The 23,844-nt window shown below is 46.7% G+C and overlaps 1 long non-coding RNA gene and 1 pseudogene across 2 annotated transcripts in view; both read left to right on the forward strand.

The window, feature by feature from the left end:
- The window catches only part of LOC143518428 (uncharacterized), a 10,658-nt pseudogene extending 6 nt beyond the window's left edge, over positions 1-10,652 (forward strand). The window contains exons 1-3 of the transcript XR_013132169.1: positions 1-157; positions 1,516-1,661; positions 10,103-10,652. The exon at positions 1-157 is cut by the window's left edge and continues 6 nt beyond it. The product of XR_013132169.1 is annotated as an uncharacterized LOC143518428 (transcript). The remainder of the gene's footprint in view (positions 158-1,515; positions 1,662-10,102) is intronic.
- The window catches only part of LOC143518449 (uncharacterized), a 153,623-nt gene that overhangs the window by 92,214 nt on the left and 37,565 nt on the right, over positions 1-23,844 (forward strand). The gene's annotated exons all lie outside the window — the stretch shown is intronic.

Consider the following 23,844-nt stretch of genomic DNA (forward strand, 5'->3'; position numbering starts at 1 on the left):
GATCATGAAAGGGAACCTAAGGCTGAGACACAACGGCGACGTGAAAATGGCATGAAGCGTAACATGTACTGAGAAACCTTTGTAGACAAGGACATGGATAACAAGGGGACATGAAGAGTAAATGTAGCTGCAGCTCCTGACTGCTCCTCTGTGTCAGGTGTGTTCTCACTATTTTGGTAGTGTAATTATAAACTGAAAATGAAAGTGATGTGGCTTGTAGGCGTGTCCTGGGGCAAGAACAAAAAAACGTAATAGTGTGCTGCTGAAGTCAGTCACCCAGGTGGCCGTGTAACCTGCAGAGTCAATGTTCTTAAACTGTTAACCATTATCTGGAATCGTTGCTTCTGAGTGACACCTTTGGGCTGACCTTTATGAATATAAATCAAATGAAACATTCAGTAAGTAGACTACTTTTAACAAAATGTCACTATTACTGTATAGGCCTGTGCATGCAAAATTATTAATTATAGTTTTGATATTTAATAGTTTTCACAGCTGCTCTACACTGATTATCAGCTTGGTTAGAGCAGCATGCTGCAGCTGTAAAGATGATCAACCATACAAACGAGCTGAACCTGATCTAGTCCAGGGGTTAGCAATATTAACAGAAGATCTAGTCCAGGGGTTAGTAGTGTTAACAGGAGATCTAGTAGAGGGTTAGCAGGATTAACAGGAGTCTAGTAGAGGGTTAGCAGTGTTAACAGGAGATCTAATCCAGGGTTAGTAGTGTTAACAGGAGATCTAGTCCAGGGGTTAGCAATATTAACAGAAGATCTAGTCCAGGGGTTAGCAATGTTAACAGAAGATCTAGTCCAGGGTTAGCAGTGTTAACAGGAGATCTAGTCCAGGGTTAGCAGTGTTAACAGGAGATCTAGTCCAGGGTTAGCAATGTTAACAGGAGATCTAGTCCAGGGTTAGCAATGTTAACAGGAGATCTAGTCCAGGGTTAACAGTGTTAACAGAATATCTAGTACAGGGTTAGCAGTGTTAACAGGAGATCTAATCCAGGGTTAGTAGTGTTAACAGGAGATCTAGTAGTGGGTTAGCAGTGTTAACAGGAGATATAGTCCAGGGTTAGCAGTGTTAACAGGAGATCTAGTCCAGGGTTAGCAGTGTTAACAGGAGATCTAGTCCAGGGTTAGTAGTGTTAACAGGAGATCTAGTAGTGGGTTAGCAGGATTAACAGGAGATCTAGTCCAGCGTTAGCAATAGACGATCTAGTCCAGACTTAGCAGGATTAAGTTAATCCTGGTGTGGATTTTACATGGGAGAGTAAAACTGGTTCTCATATGGTCACACAGGGGGAGTGTTTTAGTGAGAAATGTATCCAGATACTACAGAGAATATCCAGGCCTATAATATCATGTTTCTTGCCTTACTGTCTTACAACTGCCTTGTCAGTTTATTTTTTATGACAGTTTACCCCTGTGTCTTTAGGCTTATGGATGTTTGTGAATAATGATAATGTTTGTTTCTGAAGTATTATTCATTCATTCATTCATTATTTCACCACAGGAAATGGCATTCTCATCAGAGGTTATTCCTGGTGCATCATTGATCGGTACCAGTGCTGAACAAATATCTCAGGGCATACAAACAGGAAGAAATGTTGTCATTGAAATTTCCAACTTCAGTGACACGTATACCCTGGGAAATCCAAGGTAAGTGGGAATGAACAGTTCTTAGCATGGCAGTATTCCAGTGCTGCTATGGGGTAACAGTGAACAGGTAACAAGTAGAGCACATAGCACTGACGAAATGAGGAACACGCACACACACAGACAAGCACAGATGAACATACACACAAAGACAAGCACAGACGAACATACATACACAGACAAGCACAGACTAACATACACACACAGACAAGCACAGACGAACATACACACAAAGATAAGCACAGAGTAACATACACACACAGACAAGCAGACGAACGTTCACACACAGACAAGCACAGACGAACATACACACAAAGATAAGCACAGACTAACATACACACACAGACAAGCAGACGAACGTACACACACAGACAAGCAGACGAACGTACACACACAGACAAGCACAGATGAACTTACACACACAGACAAGCACAGATGGACATACACACACAGACAAGCACAGATGAACGTACACACACAGACAAGCACAGACTAACATACACACACAGACAAGCAGATGAACGTTCACACACAGACAAGCACAGACGAACATACACAGACAAGCACAGATGGACATACACACACAGACAAGCACAGATGAACGTACACACACAGACAAGCACAGACTAACATACACACACAGACAAGCAGATGAACGTTCACACACAGACAAGCACAGACGAACATACACAGACAAGCACAGATGAACTTACACACACAGACAAGCACAGATGGACATACACACACAGACAAGCACAGATGAACGTATACACACAGACAAGCACAGACAAATGTACACACACAGACAAGCACAGATGGACATACACACACAGACAAGCACAGATGAACGTACACACACAGACAAGCACAGACAAATGTACACACACAGACAAACATACACACACAAGCACATACACACACAAACAAGCACAGACGAATGTACACACACAGACATACACACACAGACAAGCACAGATGAACGTACAAACATACATAAAACACACACAGACAAGCACAAACATACACACACAAGCACAGACGAACGTACACACACAGACAAGCACAGACGAACGTACACACACAGACAAGCACAGACGAACGTACACACACAGACAAGCACAGACGAACGTACACACACAGACAAGCACAGATGAACATACATACACAGACAAGCACAGACGAACATACACAGATAGACAAGCACAGATGAACATACACACACAGACAAGCACAGACAAACATACACACACAGACAAACGTACACTCACAGACATACACACACAAGCACAGATGAATGTACACACACAGACAAGCACAGATGAATGTACACACACAGACAAGCACAGATGAACATACACACACAGACAAGCACAGACGAACATACACACACAGACAAGCACAGACGAACATACACACACACAGACAAGCACAGACGACTGTAGACACACAGACCAGCCCAAGGGAGGAGACATAGATGGTCTGTAACACCATTAACTTGATGATATGGACTGAATTAATGCTGTATTAATTCAGTTTAAAACTGTGCAGTATCAAAACTCAAACAAGCACAGATGAACTTACACACACAGACGAGCACAGACGAACATACATACACAGACAAGCACAGACGAACATACACAGACAGACAAGCACAGATGAACACAGACAAGCACAGATGAACTTACACACACAAAACTCAAATTATTCCTGGATCTTAGCACAACTGAACTTTGTATCCAAAACCTTTATAATGTAGAAGCAATCTTAGAGTGTTGCTCATGTAATGGTGTAATGGTGACCATGGGCGGTTTGTTAATTAGGGCGATTGGGCGACGCACCACGAAAGGATGAAAAGGAAGTTTTTTTTCTTTTACATTCTATCACGGCATTTAACTAGTTATGCCTGTTCTGGATAGTTTCTCTTGCCTCTGAATGCCATTGTCCAATCAGCGTTGAGGTGCATTCCCTGTAGTACCACCCCTTTTGGGCAATTTTAGTCTGACTGAAAATCGCCCTGTTTGCTTTGGTAGACTCTCATATTAATGTTTTTTTTTAAAGTGTAGGCACTAATCTATGGCAGGGATGGGCAACTTCCATGATAAAGAGGGCCAAAAATTTTTCAGCACTATTATTGGAGGGCCACATGACCACGCACTTCAAATAATTGGATATGAAAGACACTACAAATTATTCGCAATAAGAACACATTTTAAATGAATTCAGATCTGTATGTTTATTGCACCAACATACATCTGTAACGTATTGAACAGGCAGAGAGGGATCCAAATGCGGAAGAACACCGCTTTTATTTAAATGAGACGCTGGTACAAACACAGGCAGGTGAATCACGAGTACTAGGATCAGTAGTAACAGCGTGTTCTTGGCGTGGTCAGGACGGTCCAGGGTCATACCGGGGGAGCAGAAGTCAGGAGGTACAGAGGGATTAGGCAGGAGACAAGGTCGGGGACGTAAGCGAGGGTCAGGACACAGGAGAGCAGACAGGATATAGAAAGGCTTGGTACGCGGCATGAGTCGGCAATACTTCGCAACTGAGATGTGCTGGTGAAGTGCTTAAGTAAGGCTGAAGGGGGCATGGTAATGAGGGGCAGGTGAGGTTGATTAAGAAAGATCAGGTGGCATTCCTGACAGTACCCCCCCGCAAAGGAGCGGCACCTGACGCTCTACGACGTGCCGGGGGGCGACCGCGGCGCCGGGGGGCAGGAAAGTTAGGATGTGTAGCGTGGAAATCCGCGATCATCGTGGGGCAGAGAACATCCCTCGCTGGAATCCAGGCCCGTTCCTCGGGGCCATATCCCTCCCAATCCACCAGATATTGTAGACCACCTCGCCGGCGTCGGGACTCCAAAAGCTCTCGGACGATGTATGCTGGACGACCGTCGATCTCCAGAGGGTCCGGAGGTTTATCATACACAGGGGGTACGGTGAATGGGCTGTAGTGAACCGGTTTCAGGAGAGAGACGTGGAAGACAGGGTTAATACGGTAATGTGACGGCAAAAGAAGCTTGTAGGTAACTGCGTTAACTCTGCTGAGCACTTTAAACGGACCGATGTACCGTGGACTGAGTTTTTTACATCGTTGCTTCAAGTTAAGGTTCCGTGTCGACAGCCATACTCTCTGTCCCGGGTGATAAATCAACGCGGGGAGACGACGACGGTTTGCATTGAGCCGGCGTGTGTGTAGAGCGCGCCGCAAGTGTACATGCGCCAGCTCCCAGGTACGGGCACTGTGTTTAAACCACTCGTCTAGGGCTGGGACATCAGCTGGTGTTTTGTCCCACGGGAAAAACGCAGGTTGGTAACCATATACACATTGAAAGGGCATGAGTTTGGTCGCGGAGTGTACAATAGAATTCCGAGCATACTCTGCCCATGGGAGGTATTTATGCCAGTCGTGTTGGGAAACGCAGTATTGTCGGAGAAACCTCCCTAACTCCTGATTGTAACGCTCAACCTCTCCGTTAGACTGGGGGTGGTGGCCTGAAGTCAGACTAACAGTAATGCCAAGGAGTTTGCAGAACTGCTTCCAGACTCGAGACGTAAACTGTGTCCCTCTATCTGAGACGATATCCTCGGGTAAACCATAAATACGGAATACGTAATGGAAGAGGTTAAGAGCTGTATCCATGGCAGTGGGTAATTTGGGGCAAGGAATGAGACGGCACATTTTAGAGAATCGATCTACGATTACCGTAACAACAGTATTACCTCCGGATGTGGGCAAATCTGTCACAAAGTCCGCGAGGTGCGTCCATGGCCGGTGAGGAACAGGTAAGGGAAGGAGTTCTCCTGCTGGAAGTGCACGGGGAGTACGGGTCTGAGCACAAACGGAACACGCCAGCACATAATCGCGGATGTCATCCTCCCAGGACGGCCACCAGTAAAGCTGAGAGATCAGGTGTCGTGTGCGTGTAATACCTGGGTGGCCAGTGCCCGCCGTATCGTGTGCGAGCTGTAGGATGCGCCCCCGAAGGGATACGGGCACGTATTGTTTCCCCTCCGGACATTCCACCGGGCTGGGTTCTGTGCGTAAAGCCTCGTCTAAGTCCTCTTGTACCTCCCAGCGAATAGCTGCGAGGAAACAGGACTCCGGCAGAATACGTCCAGGTTCATGAGTTGCTTCGTCCTTTTCGTGGATCCGTGACAGGGCATCGGCTTTGATGTTCTTTGACCCGGGTCTGTAAGAGACAGTGAAACGAAACCGGGAGAAAAACAGTGCCCACCTTGCTTGTCGCGGGTTTAGACGTCTGGCTGATTTCAGGTATTCAAGGTTCTTGTGATCAGTATATACAATGAAGGGGTGTTCCGCTCCCTCCAACCAATGACGCCACTGTTTGAGCGCGAGTTTAATCGCCAGGAGTTCCCGGTCTCCCACGTCGTAGTTCATTTCCGCGGGGGTCAGCTTTTTGGAGAAGTAGGCGCAGGGGTATAGTTTCGGCGGGCTTCCCTGCCTCTGAGAGAGAACAGCGCCCACTCCGACCTCGGAGGCGTCGACTTCTACGATGAACTAGAGTTGGGGGTCAGGAAGGTGCAGAATGGGGGCTGACGTGAACGCCTTCTTGAGGAGTGAGAACGCCTGTTCCTCTTCAGCAGCCCAGGTGAATTTCCGATTCCTCCCTCCTTTCAAGAGATTAGTGAGAGGGGTAGCCAACTCACCGAACCCTCGGATGAAACGGCGACAGAAGTTAGCGAACCCCAAGAATCGCTGCAGCTCTTTCGTGGAACGAGGGGTCGGCCAGTTTAAGACAGCTTCTACTTTCTGCGCATCCATGGAGATCTGGCCAGGGGACAGCGTACATCCCAGAAACGTCACCGAGGAGCGATGAAATTCACATTTCTCCGCCTTCACGTAAAGATTATGCTCCCGAAGGCGTTGTAAGACTGCCGAGACGTGTCGGCTATGCTCTGAAGCAGATGGGGAATAAATCAGGATATCGTCTATATAAACGAATACGAAGTCATCGATCAAGTCACGGAAGATGTCATCCATAAACGCTTGGAACACCGCGGGGCTGTTAGTTAGTCCATACGGCATGACTAGATACTCATAGTGCCCTCTGGCGGTAACAAAGGCTGTCTTCCACTCGTCGCCCTCTCGAATACGGATCAAGTTGTAAGCGCTGCGTAAGTCCAGCTTGGTGAAGATATTCGCCCCCATCAGACGCTCTTGGGAGGCTGTGATAAAGGGGAGAGGGTAAGCATTCTTCGACGTTACTGCGTTTAGGGCACGATAGTCAATACAAGGTCGTAATCCCCCATCCTTCTTCTCAATGAAAAAGAAACCAGCAGCAACCGGGGAGGTGGATGGTCGAATAAACCCTTTCTGCAGAGCCTCGGTGATGTAGGACTCCATCGCCTGATCTTCAGGGCGTGACAGAGGGTAAGGTTTCGTCTTACGAGGTAAGGGGGCTCCAGGCAGGAGGTCGATTGCGCAATCACAGAGACGATGAGGAGACAGACGACAGGCACTGTCCTTGTCGAAGACGTCAGCGAATGCGCGATACTGCTCGGGGATGACGTCAGAGAGAGGAGTGTCGGGGCTTTCCACCGAGGAGGACCTGAGTGGTAGGTGCATGCACTTTCTAAGACAATTTTCATTCCAACGCACGAGTTCTCGCTTCTTCCAGGAGATTACAGGGTCGTGCATTGACAGCCACGGAAACCCGAGTATGACGGGATCTCGGGGCGTGGATATGAGGAAGAACTCTCTCATCTCACTATGGAACAGACCTACTCGCAACTCTACGGGGCAGGTACGCAGCGTAATCACACCCTCTCCTATAGGTTGTCCATTCAGTGAATTCACTCTCACGGGGGGATCTATAGGTACGGTGGGAAGGTGTAGGTGGTAGGCGAGGTCCTGGTCTATGAAATCGCCCGCTGCACCCGAATCAACTAACGCAGACAGGTTAGTATTTATGCCGCCCCAAGATATTTGTACGGGTAAGCTAACTTGACTATACTTCAGTAACAATCGGCATGTTAGTGGGGACCTGCCCAGCTGCACGAACTCGTCTGACATCCGAAGACTCGGAGCACATACATTGGAAGGGGGTGCACCAGACGCAGCGACAGGAGCGTCAGTCTTACTGGAGTGGTAAGTCAACAACAACTTGTCAACGTGAATTGACGCTTGGATAAACTCTGATAAAGTGAGGGCTTCACTACGACAGGCGAGTTCAACCTGGATGTCGTCTCGCAGACCACGGCGGAAAACCGTTTTCAAGGCAGATTCACTCCAACTGCTTCCTGCAGCTAGCGTACGAAACTCCCTGGCATAATCGGCAGCACTGCGTTGTTCTTGTTTGATTTCGTAGAGCCGATCTCCCACATCACGTCCGTCCGCGGGATGATCGAAAACAGCCCGGAACACTGCGGTGAACTGACTCTCCGACTGGAGGGCAGGGTCCTGGCTTTCCCACAACGCTGTACCCCAGGCACCTGCTACTCCCGTGAGGAACGACAGGATAAAGTGGACTCTGTGTAACTCGGCCTGGAACCGGGCTGGATAATACGTGAAGTATATGGAGCATTGCATGAGGAAATTTTGACAGCGATCAGGAGATCCATCGTAGCGTTCCGGTTCTGCTGCAGGAACACTCACGGAGGTGGGAGCAGAGGTCGTGACGAGGCGGACAGCCTCCTGAAGGGCAGCGATGTTAATTCCCTGACTCCGTATGATATCCGTGAGTTGGCGGACCGTTTCAGTGAGAGTCGCGATGGTTACTTCTGCTGGATCCATTTGAAGGCGAAGTATTTCTGTAACGTATTGAACAGGCAGAGAGGGATCCAAATGCGGAAGAACACCGCTTTTATTTAAATGAGACGCTGGTACAAACACAGGCAGGTGAATCACGAGTACTAGGATCAGTAGTAACAGCGTGTTCTTGGCGTGGTCAGGACGGTCCAGGGTCATACCGGGGGAGCAGAAGTCAGGAGGTACAGAGGGATTAGGCAGGAGACAAGGTCAGGGACGTAAGCGAGGGTCAGGACACAGGAGAGCAGACAGGATATAGAAAGGCTTGGTACGTCGCATGAGTCGGCAATACTTCGCAACTGAGATGTGCTGGTGAAGTGCTTAAGTAAGGCTGAAGGGGGCGTGGTAATGAGGGGCAGGTGAGGTTGATTAAGAAAGATCAGGTGGCATTCCTGACAACATCTATTTTCTGCATATAAATGCATTACCATGTCCTTAATAAGCAACAAAGACAAAACATTTGCTTAATAAAAAAGTGCAAAAAGGAATTTTAACTCTTTCATATCAAAGAACTGTAACGCGTAGCGCGCTGCAGAGCGATGAGGCGGACACAAACGCTGAGAAGAGCGAGATTTAATAGGTGGAATTCCATAGGCGAAGTCGTTTGTACAGGCACGGGTCAAAACGGGAGAGCCGTCCAAGTGGTCAACAGGACAGGCAGGAGTTGTAACACGAGAGTCATTCACAACGGAGACGGAAAATACCAGAACAGCAATAACGGATAATCCACAAAACCGAACAAACCACAAATACTTGACAACGGGCGAAACACAGAGATACAAGTACACAGGACTAAACTAGACACAACTGAACACAATGACGACACGTGCCTGGCAGACAGAGGGAAACCAGGGCAACAGACACGCAGGGTGGGATAACCGGGCAAGGAACAACACCGACATGGGAGAGGGGGGCGTAGCCCTACGCGACAAGAACAAAAAAGTCCTGCTCCATCGGGTTTTTTTCTTTTAATTATTAAATTATTATTGATCTATTTGCACTGAGTGAGGACGAGGCCCGCCAGTTGCCCGCCAGTTGCCCATCCCTGATCTATGGGTTCCGGGAGGGCTCGCACTTACGTGCTTGCATCAGACATAACGTAGGGAAAATAACGGCAGCTAGCGATCTGCTCAACACGGCCAGTGTTCTTTCAACTCAGAACAACTCAATCGTTTCATTAAGAGAAGTGCCATTCTGTCGTCGTAATTATCCAGATAAACTAGCAACTAAGGAATTAGGGCCACCGAGACCAAATTTAAGACCACCGAGACCAAAGTGTCTACAAAGGGAGGAAAAGCATATAACCAGGGATTTTGGCGAAACTGGTATGAACAGAAAACATAGCTAGCAGGCTGTTGCTTGTGAGGGCAAATTGAGAGATGACAATTTTTGTTGACCACAGTTAATTGTTTAGTCATTGTAGAGCTTTAACCAAGATGATATTTACAAGATATATCGGTGCACAAATACTGTACAGTCTATAATGTAAATAGAAATGTATATTTATGATTATATTTTCATTGGTTAAGTCACTGTTTTTTATTTACCCACTGAAATGGTCTCCTTAGATGTCATCACAATAATTGCCCCCCTGAGATATTTGTCAGAGGCCGCCACTGATGGTGACAGGATCCCTCATATTGACTGAGTTCCTTCTCTCCCTGTACAGGGTCCACACCAGCAGTGGATATTGTCTCAGTCCTCCACAGCCAACAATCCAAAAAAAGACCAAAGAAGCTTGTTCATTTACCAAAACATCATTCACAGCCTGTGGAGCTGTAGGGGTCCTCACATACCAAATCCTCAACGATGAAATGCATTGTGTTAATGAACTTGCCATTATGTTCTCTGTGCCTTATAACTACAATCGGTATAAAAATAAGTTTGCTCTTGGCATTTTTTAAACAAAAGGCCTTTCATGTAATGATGATCTGTTCAAGAAAATGTATTATGATGAATCCACACACAACACATTCACCAAAAGCAAAGGGACAGGGAGTGGGATCACAGTTTCTACAGAAAACCTGTGTGTTAAAGGAACAATGTCACCTGCAGTCAAATCAGTGATGAAGGTGGAGTTTTGGGACAAGCCTATTACCAAATCTCAGGAGACTTGTAGGATTGAAAGTGCTCCAAAAGAAAAAATGTAAAAAACATAAAACAAGAACAAAACAGATAAACTATCATGTTGGTCATTTTGAATAATAATTGTATGCCTTCTACAAATAAAGTGTGTTATGCACTTTCTGAAACGATTGCTCCATTTTTATAAAGCATTAAACACAACACCTCATGTTTAAGCAGTAATTTCTAAGCCTCTGACCTCTCTCTTCTCTCGTGTGAAAAGGACCAACTATGTTTGTTTAGTCTCAGGAAGCTTTAGTGACAAAAACATTAATGAAAAGTTTAACAACACTTATCGAGCCTGTTGTTGGGGGGGGGGGGGGTGTGTAATAGGTGATAACTATTCAGACCTGTTTACAAGAATTTACAGTCACACACATACAGAGACAAACCAATACACTGTAGTCTAAGCAGGGGAGGACTCAAGCACACATAAACCACACAAGAACTAAACGTAAAACATCCAACTGAGAAACAACAGCTTCTTATACCTCTACAGCTTTCTCTCTTCTGATTGGTTGATGTGATGCATTTGTGGGAAGCATAGAGTGTGAAAGAGTTTTGTTTCTCAGTAGAAAGATCTCTTCTTGTGTTCAGTAACTGAGCGGAGGGTCATGGAGGAACACCACTAGGAATCATTAATTGATAGGAACACTCTGCAGAGAAGTGTGTGGCAGCGGAGCATGCTCGGACCAAATGAGGAACAAACTACTCTTGTAGTAGAGAAGTTTATTCACACAGGCAATCTGTACCCAGATGTTCAACGATAAGGGGGCGCTCCTCTTATTTATACATACACAGACCAGCCCTGTGCACGCAGGCAGCAGGGTGGGCTCATTGAGGCTAGGCTAATGTAACCCGTTGTGTCCTGCGCTTAACCACCACGCACTCAGTCCGCCTTGAGTTTCCCGCTGGCTCTGCGTTGTGTATTTTTTTTGGTTGTCGTAGGGGAAAAGAAGGGAGACTGGACACCAGACGTATTCTTTCAATCGCCGTGCAGTCGCAGCGGTTTTATTACCCGACGGTCTCTCTCTTCATAAAGCAATCATACAGCATCACTTCTCTCGGCCACCTTCACACAGTACAACACAAGACTTCTTTTACTACACTCACTAACCACAAGAATACTACACAGAACTACAAATTTTCAATATAAAACCATACAGCAATGTTTTTACCCTGGAACATGAATAACTAGCGTTAGCGTATTAGCACCGTGGCTGTACATGACGACTCTTGGCGCTACACTTTCAATGTAATGCACTAAACATACTATACAAAACATCTTCAAATCAACAATATGATCTTTTATATTGAACCAAAACAGCTTTAGAATGTAATAATAAAGATGTCTGAAGACGGATGGTTTATTTAAACTATTACATTTAGTTGGATGTTTCTCTTCACATCTTACCTTCACACAGTACAACACAAGACTGAGGCTCTACTTTCCGGTTAGCCATTTAATACTGGCTGGGCAAAGCGCCACCTAGCGGCCAGGAGGGGGACTGCCGGCTACACCCACCCCTCCGTTGGGTGATGGCGTCCCCGCCGTCTAAGTAACAGACCTTCAAGAAGGTAGAACATACCCCGTGTCCCTGAGTTACATAAATCAGTTATTTAAAGTGTGCGTGTGTGTGTGTGTTGTGTATTCAATGTAGTGCTGCTGCCATTCCCCATTCTTGCCAGCTGCCAAATTTTCCGTCCTCTCTCTATCTTGTCCTCCACTGTCTCCACCCCAGAGACATGCAGCTGATACGACAGTCTATTCGGGGCTCGCCTGCTTCTTGCGGGATTGCGGCGAGGAACATCTCCACTGTCAGTACACCCATTCGTTTCTTGTGAGGTCCGGACCTCTTTGGTCATAGTCTCCTCTGGCTCTCTCGTAGTGAGGGTATCATTCTGACTTCTGCCAGAACAATCCTGAGCATCCAAGCTACCTCCCATGGCAATCAGGCTGTTGTCCTGCTCAGGGATATCACCCATCTGCTCTTCAAGTACCCATCTCCCCTCATGCCTTTCCACCTCGCAGTCGCTTGCTTCAGAGTCTTCACTGTCGCTCGAATCTTGCGCCTCATCCGCATTGTCCTGCTCAGACTCCATGGGAAAGAACATGCACTGAGTCATGAGATTCTGATGGACCACTCGCTCTACTGAGCCTTCTTCTGACCGAACAACATACACGGGTATTCCAGACTGCTTCTTTATGACCAAGTAGGGCTTCGGCTCCCATCGATCAGCTAGCTTCTGTCTGGTTTCGGTGTGGCAGACCTTGATCAGTACTCGGTCGCCTGGTGCAAATTGTCTGACCTTTGCTTTCACATCATAGTATTTCTTTTGAGCTTCCTTGGAATGTCTTGAGGAGAGATTTGCCTGCTCACAAGCATATTTGAGGCTGTCATGAAGCGTCTTGGCATACTCTGAGTGTTCACAGTAGTCAGTAGCTGAGGCCAAACCAAACACAAGGTCAATAGGCAGCCGTGGGTGTCGGCCAAACATCAGATAATAAGGTGTGTAGCCTGTGGAGTCATGACGTGTACAATTATAGGCGTAAGTCAGGGCATCAATGTATTCATGCCACTGCCCCTTGGACTGGGGAGGAAGTGTACCCAACAGGTTCATCAGGGTACGGTTGAACCTCTCTGTCATTCCGTTGCCCTGGGGGTGGTAGGGGGAGGTGTGTGTCTTTTGGGTACCTGTCAGCCTGCACATCTCTTTGACCACTGCACTCTCAAAATTTCGCCCCTGATCTGCATGAAGCTTGGCTGGGAACCCAAACTTGCAGAAGAAGTTCCTCCACAACACCTTCGCTACAGTTACTGCCCTTTGGTCTTTGGTAGGATAGGACTGCGCCCAGCGAGAGAAGTGGTCTGTTACCACCAGGATATTCTCAAATCCCCCTTTAGATTTCTCTACTGTCAAGAAGTCAATGCAGATAAGCTCTAATGGGGCATTAGTGTGGATGCTGACAAGGGGGGCTCGGAGACCGGCCGTCGGTGTCTTCCTTAGACAGCATCTTTCGCATTGTTCACACCATGTCTTGACATCATTGAACATCCGGGGCCAGTAAAATCGTTCTCTGACCAGAGCCAATGTGCGTTCCACACCAAAATGCCCTGAGTCATCATGAAGTGATGACTTAATGTAGCCACGGAACTTCTCTGGCAGCACTAACTGGCAGAAGGATCCTCTCTGCCTGTCCCCCACCTGCCGATACAGGATGCCTTCCTTCACCACGAGTCTCTTCCACTCCTTCCTAAGAAGCCTCTCATGCTCACTGCTCTGGCTTCTCGATGAACGCTTCGGCTTGGTGTACTGTGATTTGTAGTACAAGATGGGTCCAATCACAGGATCAGTTCTCTGAGCCACCCTCATCTCTTGTTTCGTCATGCTTGGTAGGGCGTCACTACCTACACTGCAAAACTGGCTTGCAGTGCTCATTGCCTCATTTGGAGTACAGTCTCTTTGCCTGGCATCAGCGGCTACTTCAGCATTCTCATGCTCTTGTGCCCACCTCTGGGGTGACGTGTCCACTCTTTGCGGGCATGTGTGCAGGGCCTCAGCTACTTCACTGGCTGGCATTCGTGATAAGCCGTCTGCATTGGCATTACACCCCCCCTGCCTATACCGAATGTCAAAGTCAAACATTGACAGTTGTGCCACCCAGCGCTGGCCTGTTGCATCGAGTCTTGCGGAAGTCATCACATACTTTAGCGGGTTATTATCGGTAAGGACTGAGAACTTGTGCCCATACAGATGATCGTAGAACTTTCCTGTCACTGCCCATTTCAAGGCTAAAAACTCCAGCTTGTGTGCAGGGTACCGTGTTTCAGCAGGACTCAAACCACGACTAGCGTATGCAATCACTCTTTCCTGGCCATTCTGAACTTGAGCCAACACTGCACCAAGGCCCACTAAAGATGCATCCGTCTGGAGCACAAAAGGTAGAGTATAGTCTGCATAGCCAAGCACTGGAGCTGTAGTAAGCTTAGTCTTTAAGGACTGAAAGGCATGCTCACACTCCTCTGTCCAGACAAATGGCAGTCCAGCTGCTGGGCTTCCCCTCTTGCCTCTTTTTTTCTTTCTCGGGTCGCCAGAGGTCAGCCGGTACAGTGGTGCTGCAATTGATGCGTAGCCTTCAATGAATCTGCGGTAATACCCCGCGAAGCCCAGGAACTGCAACACCTCGTGTCGGTTTCCTGGCACCTTCCATTCTGCCACTTTACTGATCTTGTCAGGATCAGTTTTAATGCCTTCACTGGACACCACATGGCCTAAGTAGCGCACTTCTCGTCTTAGCAGGTGGCACTTTTGAGGCTTCAACTTTAGGCCATATTCCCTCAGCCTGTTAAAGACCATCCGCAGCCTCTCCAAGTGCTCCTCAAAGGTTCTCGAGAAAACAACAATGTCATCCAGATAGATGAGCAAGCTTTCAAAGTTGAGGTCACCAAAGCAGCAGGTCATTAATCTTTGGAACGTTGATGGCGCGTTCTGTAACCCGAACGGCATCCGATTTGCCTCGAAAAGACCCATCGGTGTGCTGAATGCTGTCTTGTGCCTATCCGCCTCTGCCACCTCTACCTGCCAGTAACCGGAGGTTAAATCTAATGTGGAGAAATACCTAGCTTGCCCCAAGGCCTCCAGGGCCTCCTCAACTCTAGGAAGAGGGAACGCATCGCGGGTGCTGCAGGAGTTTAGTTTTCTGTAGTCCATGCATATTCTCAGGGAGCCATCCTTTTTTGTGACAACCACAATAGGAGATGCGTACGGGCTCTTACTTGGACGTATTACACCTGCTTCTTCCATTTCTGTGATGGCCTTCCTCACTGCCTGGTACTGAGATGGAGGTATTTTCCTGTAGGGTAGCCGGAAAGGCTTGGGGTCCACCAGGGGGATCTCATGTTTAACGACCGACGTGTGCCCATAGTCCAAGTGATGTTTGGAAAACACATCACTATTCTGTTTTACTACCTCTATCATCTGCAGGTATTGATTCTCTGTCTCGAAGCAGGCATTGCTGAGGTCTAATAAGGACACAATATCCTGCTCAGGCTCATTTTGGGACTGGTCTTGGGCCGGACATGTTTGGAGGGTGTGGACCTGAGAGCTGATTCTCTCTGTGCTCACCTCCTCCCCCCTCTCATACACTTGCGTTATGAGGGAGACTTCAGCTATGGAGGTGTGCGGATTTATTCTCATAGGTTGACCAGACAGATTCATTATACGAACAGGAACGCAGCCTTTTTTTACGTTTGCCAGGACCCGAGCGACAGCTAGGCCATCAGGGAGCCTTTGGGGAGATAACCCCTCAACAAGAGCAGTGTATTCCCGTCTTTTAGGGCCCCCAAAGACTCTACCGATCACATTAACTTCTTTCCCAGCAGGAATGACCTTTGCCCTCTGTCCAATATACCTCACAGGGCCCACCTTACCAGTCCCTTCCTCTGATTCTGTTCCCTCCATCTTCACAAGGGCAGAGTACCACTCAGGATGAGACTGCTGTACAACTGACAGGTATTGCCTACCAAATTCAGATTTCAGGTGTTCTTGTGAAGCCCGTATTATATTTGTGCCTATCAGCAGTGGGACTGAGGCTCTATAGCTACAGACTGGGACGACAAAGGCCGGTACTCCCTTGTATGATCTCTCCAGGAATGAGAGGTTGATATGCAAGATGCCCAAGTGAGGCACCCGTTGGCCCCCAGCACCCTCTATGGGAATGTCTGTTGGATGGGGCGTTTGAGAGCATAGTTCTGGATGTCTGTGCCAGAACTCATCAGTAATTGTGGTCACTTGCGACCCTGAATCAATCAGAGCTCTGCACATCATCCCATTCACTCTGACATTGCCTTCATTCGTTGGGCCAATTAGTGGAGTAGCATGTGAATGTTCCTTGTCTTTGGGGGACTCATGAACCATGCCCGCAGTCTCCCCTACAACCACGGGCTCTAGGCGTTTAACTGTTGGCTAGCTTGTCTTCCTCCCTGAGGCTGGTCATCACCGGTCAGCACTGCTCTACACACTCTAGCCACATGCCCTGCTTCGCCACAGCGGAAACACACTAAGGCTGCCTTGTCACCAGTCTTCGGTGCCACTGCACTAGATGGATGGGGAGCGGCGGCAATTTTTGACTCCAATGCCGCCATTCTGGTAATATGCTCCTCCTGTGTCAGGGCCAGTTTTTTTACCAAAACCGTCAACTCAGCTAGATCAGCATCCCGCTTTCTCACATACTCTGGTTTATGATTTTGCTCACTTGCTGCGTTTGCCACATGGACTTGGTTAATTGGCCTTTTCACTCTCGGCTGAGAGAGGGATTTTCTTGATTCCCTGGCTAGGAGGCGCAGTTCAGACTGGAGTTCCCGAAAACTCATGAGTCTGGGTTTCATAGGGGAAATACGCATGTATACTTCCTCATCATGTAATCCTCTCAGGAATTGACGAGTTAACTTTCCATCTCTGTCAGCAAAGGGGTAACCGCCATTTTGGGTTTCTTCCACCGTGCAAAGAATAGACTCTAGGGCAATGGCATAAGAGCATGCAGTCTCACCTGGCTTCTGCGATCTTTCGTAGAAGTCCGCAAGTGGGTCAAGAGACGACTGAATATCACCATACTCTGCCCTCAGTTCCTCAAATGCTCTCCTCGGAGACCGCTCATCTGCAGGCAAGTTCAAAACCAGCTTTCTGGCTTCTCCACTTAAATGTCGAACTACTGTAGCAAAGTCAATGTCCGGCGTAAGGCCTCCAGCATTCAGCAGATACTGCATGTCTCTTATCCAGTCATCCACCAAAATCTTGCACTCCACATTTCCACTAAACACCTGGACATTCTTTATTTGGTGTGTCTGGGTGAACCCACATGCTAGGGTTGGCCTACCAGGGTTTTGTGCTGGGAACCTCCACCCAGGTACTGCAGTTGGGGTAGGTAGATAATTAGCTGGGGGGGCGTGTAGTGCTTGAGCCTGGTTGAAGTAATGAGGAGGTGCGAAGTAGGCCTGCTGCTGACTAGGAGCTGTTACCAGATGAGCAGCATGGGGCACAGCCGGAGGTGAGTAGTAGGTCTGGTGGGCAGCTGAATGCCCTGGGTACTCAGCTGGGGTGGGCCCATGTTGATGGCTATACTGGAACGTTTGGATTGGTGGACTGTAATGAGGCAGTGGAGCAATAGCAGGAATGTGGGCATCAAATAAGTTTTGAACGGCTGAGCTGGCCGGTGGATTAGGGCTGGTGTGCGGTGTGTTCGGCTGGCTGGGCCGGTTAACCACGGGCTCGGGTGCTACACCCTCTATGATGCACACCACTTCGTCATGCCTGGGGCTACCTGAGTGCGACTGGGCCACATCCTGTCTGACAGAAAGCCATGGGGTTTCAGAGACAAGCCGCTGTCTTACTGAGGTTGGCCTGTAAGGGGTGCCACCACTAGCCATTTTTTAATTTTTATTTATTTTTTTTGATTAAGCTTGGGGGAGTTAACTTTGTACAGCAGGATGCTTGTATATATATGTGTGTGTATAGTGTGTGTCTGTGTGCTTTATGACAAAATAAACTAAAAAAAAAAAATATATATATATATTAGAATTTTTTTTTTTTTTTTTTTCCAGACCAGTAGCCTATAAAAACTTCAGCATACAAGAGCTACTACAACTGCCACCATCTAGTATAATACACCCGAATATTTATGGGCTTACCAGTTAAATCGCATGAACATCAACTATTTCTACATACAGGATCACAACCACTATACTAAACAAAAAAACGAATATTATTATTTTTTAAATCAAAACCAATAACAGAGATATCAGTTCAAAGGATATAGAAACCAAATCTGTGACTGCTGACTGCGATCCGGGTTGTCACGGCACCAAAGATTGTAACCCGTTGTGTCCTGCGCTTAACCACCACGCACTCAGTCCGCCTTGAGTTTCCCGCTGGCTCTGCGTTGTGTATTTTTTTTGGTTGTCGTAGGGGAAAAGAAGGGAGACTGGACACCAGACGTATTCTTTCAATCGCCGTGCAGTCGCAGCGGTTTTATTACCCGACGGTCTCTCTCTTCATAAAGCAATCATACAGCATCACTTCTCTCGGCCACCTTCACACAGTACAACACAAGACTTCTTTTACTACACTCACTAACCACAAGAATACTACACAGAACTACAAATTTTCAATATAAAACCATACAGCAATGTTTTTACCCTGGAACATGAATAACTAGCGTTAGCGTATTAGCACCGTGGCTGTACATGACGACTCTTGGCGCTACACTTTCAATGTAATGCACTAAACATACTATACAAAACATCTTCAAATCAACAATATGATCTTTTATATTGAACCAAAACAGCTTTAGAATGTAATAATAAAGATGTCTGAAGACGGATGGTTTATTTAAACTATTACATTTAGTTGGATGTTTCTCTTCACATCTTACCTTCACACAGTACAACACAAGACTGAGGCTCTACTTTCCGGTTAGCCATTTAATACTGGCTGGGCAAAGCGCCACCTAGCGGCCAGGAGGGGGACTGCCGGCTACACCAACATATGTAATATCCTACCATAAATGGAAATAAATGCATTCTTATTAAGCATGATTGGACAATCTTCTCAAGCAGCCTGTGTGAAGATACATCATCAAAGGCAGAGCATAATTCCTACATATGCAGCATAATGAACAGGAAACTTGCAAAACTTGCAGCGTAGCGAACAGGAAACGCCTGGAGAGGAAATGACCAACTGTCTCTGGTGCATACACCGAGAACAGGCAGGAAGAGAAGGGGGGGGGGGAGGTGTAAAGTGGGGCATCAGAAGTCACAGGAAACATCACAGAACACAATGTTCAAATATCACAGCAAACAGCAAACAAAAGATGATAACATATTCCTTCAGAGTGAGACTCAGCCAATCAGAACTGAGGGGCAGGGTCACCGCATCTGGGCAGCAAGATGAGTGACAGGCATTTTTTAGCAAACGAGATTGCCACTTGCTTGCTGGGATGGAGCAGTCTTAGAAGAGTCTGTAATGGCAGGTTAGGGGTCATCAAAGCACTGGATTCAGGTTGCTGTGGAAGTTAATAAGGGAGAAGATACAGAGGAGGTGAGGGGAATAACTAAACAACTGGTGACTGGGACCAGGGAAGTGAAGGTTTGCCATCATTAGGGCATTTGGATAAAGAGGACTGGATTCATACCAACCATTGACCACCAAACGAGACATCCTTCACATGCTTTAGGAGATATGTACACAATGCCTGCACACACCCCACATATGCAAACACAACAAGGCTTCTCTGTGTCTGAGCCAGAATGATGTCTGTGACGGCAGACTGATGCTCGAGAATGGAGACACGAAGCCAAAATGGCCGCTGCTTTCTCCCAGTCTGAGCCAGAATGAGGACCAGTGATGGCTGAAGTACCTGTGGAGAGACTACATGAAGGTTTATACACACAAACACCATCGATCTTGTTGTTTCAAAGACAAAAGACAAGCATACCCACCCACCCACCCACCCACCCACACACACTCACACACACACACACACACACACACAAAACACACATACATCCCGTTCCCCTGCATTCCTCTCACAAATCGTTATGATCTGTGTCGTACTGGATTTGTTTTGTTTCTCCTGTCGTCCTCACACACTGAACTCGTATCTCTGTGCGTCTTACGTGCCAGTGTGGCATGTGTGTGTTGTTTTTGTTTGATTGTTTTTTAAAACAATTCTTAAACCCCACTTATATTCATTGGCTTTTAACAAAGCATGACACTTTGTATAATTGTAGTTTTTACTGTTTTAGTTTTATTCTTTGATTTGTTAGAATCACGTTAGAATGTGACGCCTATGGAGCAGATCCAGGGTTGCCAGCTTTTCAAGATCGCTTGGAGTAAGATTTGAACCTGGAGTGGGTGGCGAGTATAAATCGGGGGGGATGGGTAGCGAACATATATTGTTGAGCAAGGGGTGGCGAACGTAAGTTGTTGCGGGGGGGGGTGGCGAACGTAGATATGGATCTGAGGTAAATAAACTAGATTTTTTTTTTCGGCGTGAGAAATCGGAAGTGTGGCCAAATGCGTGTGTCTCATGCTCAATGCGTGAGAGTTGGCAACCCTGAGAGCACAGAGAGGGAGATCTACCTGACCAAAGCACTCAGACTGTGTAACAGAGCACAGAAAGGGAGATCTACCTGACCAAAGCACTCAGACTGTGTAACAGAGCACAGAGAGGGAGATATACCTGACCAAAGCACTCAGACTGTGTAACAAGAACACAGAGAGGGAGATATACCTGACCAAAGCACTCATCCTTCAAGGCAGCACCGTTGGTCACCAGCAGCTCAAATTGGTGGGTCCTGAACCCCTGACTAGTAGTCCTGTTGGTCCGTGTCGTCTGGGCCAGTAGTTCTGTGGGTCCCATGTCCTCTGGGCCAGTAGTCCTGTAATCCAACAATATTACTACACTGCATCAAAACTGTTTTGATTATGTCTTCCTGTTGGGAAAGTGAAAAAGATGTAAGAAGAGCATTTAACACAACATTCTTTTTTAACACTGGTGTTAATGTGTAGTCAGAGTCCAGATCCAGAGTCCCTCTCCAGATCGTCAAATTAACACTCACACTCAGCAAAATTTACACAACAGCTTCAAAATGATCAGAAATGTCAGTATAAACCACAAAGAAAGTTAGATAAAATCTCTAAAATGAAATCCTGATATACACTGACTGCACAGGACATCAGTGTGTATCCTCCTGTAATACCAGGTACAGGCCTCACATTCACAAGCAGTCATAACCACCACACACGCACAATGCCACAAAGAACAAAGTCAAATCCAAAAGCACAATCTCGGCATATGTAAACGCAATGCCTTCTTATGACAAGCATGAGACTTAACGCAGTGAAAGAGCCCTGGTGGTCCTGCCTGTTGTTAGATGTTCACCACACAGACCAGCCCTCACTGCAGATCGAGCACACTCAGCAAACTCAAAGTGTTTACATGCTGTGTAACCATAACTGTGTGGATATGCACTGTAGTTACATTATAAACTCATTAGTGTCAGTGATGTTATTAATATGTCAAGTTGTGCTGTTGAGGTGTTAGTCTGCTGAGTAACTATCTAACTTTATAAATACTGGTAAGTTCAACGGTTTCCTTTGCCAATCTGGTTGCCAATGATTTTTTCCATAGTTCTGGCTGTTTTTGCACAAGTTATTCATATTTTTATATTATTGTAACGTACGAATGAGGCAGAGAAGGATCCAATTGTGGACTAGAATTCCTCTATTGAAAGATACTGCAGGCATTGGCAGTGAGAAGCACTGAGCACAAGTTTCATCACAGATTTCGTGGTCAAGCCGGACCAGGGGAGGTACAGGAGGGCGAGCCTGGAGACTAAGTCAATAAGGAAGGCAGAGGTCAGAATACCAGGAAACTACACGGAGACGAGAACGCTCGGTACGCGGTCATTCTCCTTGAATTTTTAGATTAAAAGCCTAACCAGGGACAAGGTTTGTAAATTAGCCTTTGGCTAGAATCCCTGTGTACACTGCATCTTTTGCCCATGGGTGATAATGTCTTGTTGTACTGTTCCTGTAAAAATAAATAAATAAATAAAATAACCAATCAACCAATCATATTATTTTTCGTGTATACTTTTGAACATCACAGAAAAGAAAAGGCTTACTTCGGCTGGAGTTTATATCCAATTGTTTGGGTACAGTGTTGAACTGGTGTTACACCAGATTCTGTGACCGTCGAGTTATGTGACCACAGAGGGCGCCATTTTGCAGTTTCTGGAGTCACGGTGTACTATTGTTACCTGGAGATTCAGTGGGGTCACATATTCGGATGGCTGCCGTCAGAATTGGTGACCCCAGTTAAAAGGCTCACCTGTCCATCCTATTCATGATTTTTTGATTGGCTGTAATTGTGAGGGACTGGTAAGTCTCCTGGAAATATGTGGTTGTTTTGTTATCAATAGTATCTGGAGATTCAGTGGGGTCACATATTCTGATGGAAACTGTGTTAAACGATGACTCTTGTGCATAATTATGGTTTAAAGACCTGGCACAGTTTCATCATCTACCATGGAAACATATCACCCCACAGCGACTCCACAATAACAGAAAACAATGCAAAAATAACCCTAACCTTTTATTAGTCTATATTTTGTAATGTTTTACCTTACTCTAGTAGTGTACCCACTGCCACCACCTTTTCTTTTAAGCCAGTATGGTCTGGCTACTGCATGTCCCCAATATCACAGATAAAAAGTAGGACGCTCTTTGGCTCAACTTAAATGCATTATTCAGCTTTTATTCAAGACAATATACACCCCAGGAGTATTTTAGCTAAGCAAACTAAAAATAAGGGGGGCACTGAGGTAAACACACACATACTCGTGAACACTCTCCCAAACCCAAACACCGCTCATTACACAATTGCATTCGGTTAAAGCACGCTCACACAATCGATTGGGGAATCTCATAAATCACATTTCACTGCAAACCACAACTCCTCTCCAGTGCCCACTCCCTCTTTGTTTACAGCACAGTTAACCTCCTAATAAAAAAACCCGCCCACACACAGAATACGTTGCATTAAGATTACCACGACGCTTTAATACATCTATACCCCACATCACAACATCAAACCCACAATAGATCTCTAAAAAGGAGCGAACTGACCCGGTTACGCGTCTTGTCCATTAAGTATCCACTCAAGGCCTCACTCGTGACCAGGCAATCGCCCCCAGCCACTCGTCTCGTATCGGCAGTTGTCCTCCGCAGTACATTATAACAGCAGCATAGCCAGTTCGTTTCGTGTGCGCACACTCGCGGACTATTTGCGACTCCTGCCAGCCACGAACAACTAAAATCGCCAGCACTTTATATGATCGTGTTGCTTCCCCATAGGACACACAGGTCATGCCCCACCCCTCTGCGTGTCCTCATCACGTTCATCACATTATCCCCCCATACGAAGAGACCCGTCCTCAGGTCTCACTTTAATTCATCACGTAGTCTTTTTGCCAAGCAGGAACTCTGGCACGTCGAACAGGTCTATTGACATTGGATGGCTGTAGGTTTATCCCAGTTGTAGATTCCGGACTATTGTCAGTACATGGATGTGAGCCAGTCAATGTCGTGGATTCTTTACTACATGAAAGGCATCCGTCCGATCCTTCCCCACAGTTATGCCGCTGTTGTCCCTCCTCCTGAAGTCCTTGCGAAACTGCAGGGGGGCTAACGGTCTGTTCCACTCCCGATGTAGAGGCCAAGGTT

This window comes from Brachyhypopomus gauderio, chromosome 7, assembly GCF_052324685.1.
Source record: "Brachyhypopomus gauderio isolate BG-103 chromosome 7, BGAUD_0.2, whole genome shotgun sequence".
Lineage (NCBI taxonomy): Eukaryota > Metazoa > Chordata > Actinopteri > Gymnotiformes > Hypopomidae > Brachyhypopomus > Brachyhypopomus gauderio.